The sequence below is a fragment of the Alligator sinensis genome, unplaced genomic scaffold (genome assembly GCF_000455745.1).
Source record: "Alligator sinensis unplaced genomic scaffold, ASM45574v1 scaffold1877_1, whole genome shotgun sequence".
Taxonomy (NCBI): domain Eukaryota; kingdom Metazoa; phylum Chordata; order Crocodylia; family Alligatoridae; genus Alligator; species Alligator sinensis.
The window spans coordinates 3,410-5,998 of record NW_005844118.1 but is presented as its reverse complement, the minus strand read 5'-3'; the positions used below and the strand labels follow the sequence as shown (position 1 = coordinate 5,998).

The window sequence follows — 2,589 nt, the reverse complement described above, 5'->3', positions numbered from 1 at the left end:
TCCGCCCTGCCCACTGGCTGCTCTAGCACCATGTGCCGGAGCAGACCCTGAGCTCCTGGGTCTCGCTAGTCTGGGCTCCAAGCTCATGGCCTCCACCTTCCCCTTCTCGCTGCTACGACTCCTCCCCGCTCCATGTGCCAGAGCGGACCCTGGGCTTCTGCCACCCCTCCCTGGGCTCCCGCCGGCTGCCGCTCACCACTTCCCTCGCTGCTGCCACCACCGCCACTGCTTCTCCCCACGCCTGCGCTGAGTGTTATAGCGAAACGCACTCAGTGCTAAGTGAAACTAGATAAGTATTTGAAATGAGCATTATAACGAAACTGCGGTAAGCGAAACTGCATTAAGCGGGGGTTGCCTGTACTATCTTGGTTCTAGGACATTATATATAACGGCCAGGAATGGAGTAAATTACTGTTGTATCCTTAACAGAGTTAGTAACCCAGAAACACTAATGCAGCATAAACTGTATCTTGGCTTTCTTGACCTGGGCTGTACATAGGCTTTCTTTCCATGACCTTTTCTGTCCTATTTTTCCTGCAGAGCCACTGGCATTTCCTTCATATCCAGGTTAACAAGCTTTACTTATAATAATCATCCAGCAGTACTTCAGCTGCTTTATGCAGTCATTTAGCACCTGCTGATAGACTAGGTCAACAGAAGATTCATGTTTCAAAGGGGGAAGACTGTCCAAGCAGTTGTTACACTTATGTTAACATATAATGAACCAATTTGAATTTAAATTTCTCTAGTGCCTTTCAATATTATACTGTAGATATACAGTACTGGGAAAAGATGAAGAGCTACTTTTCACTGATTTGAAAAGGTAATCTTAAGAATTATCCCACAAAGTATTAACATGAATGTTTAAAGACTGAAGAAAAAAACGTTGTCGAAATTAAATTGCTTAGTTTGTTTTACATTGAAATATTTGGTATGGTTTTTGTCCAACAGATTTTTATGTGGGGAGGAAGAAAGGAGGGAAAAGAAGCTGTTTTTAAAATAGAAAATACTGTATTTTACTGCAGGAGGAAATAAAAAGAATAGTGGACCAGAACTTGAGTTGCTGCCAATTCAGGATACATAGGTTTTCACTCAAAGAGGCTTCTAGCCATTATTTTTTTCCCTGCATATACTCTTGTGAATGAATTTAAGCCTCTTCTCTTCTGTAGGATTTAAGTCATATGAATACTTGCCTGGTTTTATTTCTGATATGTTCACTGTAGTTGCTGAAACATACAACTGCACAATCTTGCAGGGGTTTTTGTTTCTCAGATAACAATATATTGTTAGCTCATCTAAAAAGTGTCTTGTTTTAGTTAATGTTTCATAAATGCATATGTTTTATAGGCAAAGATGTCCCAGGTTAAGCAAGTGGGTCTTTTAGCTGCTGGATGTCAGCCATGGAACAAAGATGTGTGCGCTGCTAGTGGGGATAGATTTGCCTACTGTGCCACACTTGCAATTTATGTTTACCAGGTAAGATTGATTTTCCATGCTAGATTACTTGCTTTAAAATATTTTTTCTTTTTTTCTCAGCTTCCATTTATTCCTTTCAAAAAATGTTCACACAATAATTTTGAAGTGTTATTGTAGTCAAAATATGTGATTGTGTAAGACTAGCATATCTTTTATTTTTCCTTAAGTCTGCTACCAAATTATTTTGGGGGACAAGGGGAAGGGAGTTACTATTCGTTACTTTGCTTACCATTGCAGAGCCAATTTACCCGTATTTACGCAAATATAAGACAACCCTCCCAATGCAGGGCCACGTCCCAGGGATGGCTGTGATGTCTCCCAGTGGCCGCGCAACTCCTGCCTCCCCACTCCCACTCCTTGGGGTACCCTTCCTTTTCCTCACCTGTCCTACCTTGATGGATTTATTATGATGTTAGTGGAGGCTGCCCCAGAGTCCCCAGACAAGCCCTTGTTCACTGGCTGGCTGGTGCCTCTTGTTCACTTCGGCTTGACTGGCTCCAGTCTTGCCCCTGGGGCACTATATAATGGCAGCCTGGCCCCATCAGTGCCTCCGAGCACCAGTTGCCTTATGAATTATATCTGTGGCCCTTCTCCTGTAGCCACGCCTGTGCCTCACAGAGATTACTCCATATTCATTACTCCGTGGTCTGAACACAGCTTTTGACCTTTAGGACCTGAATCTCTGTCTTAGCCTTAGCAGTCTTGGCCCTCTTATTCTGGCTGCACCCCTCAACCCAGGTCCACTGCTCCTGGCCCCAGTCCCATCTCATACGTGTGTGCTTTGGGCCCCTGTCCGAGCCTCTAGCCCCTGTTTCGTGCTCTGGACCCCCGACTCTGGGCTGGGCTATTTGTTGCCTCAGCCGTCTGGGTCCCTTGTTTCCTTTTGCAGAGTCCCCTCCCAAGCACTGCTCCGTGGCCTCCACACCTTCCCTGTAGCCACAATACAATCCTCTGGTTTCAAGCTTAAAGCATAGCAGAAAAGCAAGCAAGACACTTCAGAGAATAAAAGTCTCTCTCACCCAGGATTAATGTTGCTCACAAGCCATAACTTCCTTGGAGCCCTCTCAGCCCAGCTTCCTTGGGTGGCTTGAGCCCCTGCCTCTTGGTCTCCAC

The 2,589-nt window shown here is 45.1% G+C and overlaps 1 long non-coding RNA gene across 1 annotated transcript in view; it reads left to right on the top strand.

Moving 5' to 3' along the window:
* Positions 1–703: 703 nt before the first annotated feature.
* Positions 704–2,589, top strand: part of LOC112549040 — a 5,206-nt gene continuing 3,320 nt past the window's right edge. The window contains exons 1-2 of the long non-coding RNA XR_003092452.1: positions 704–823; positions 1,348–1,476. This is a non-coding gene — a long non-coding RNA (uncharacterized LOC112549040). The remainder of the gene's footprint in view (positions 824–1,347; positions 1,477–2,589) is intronic.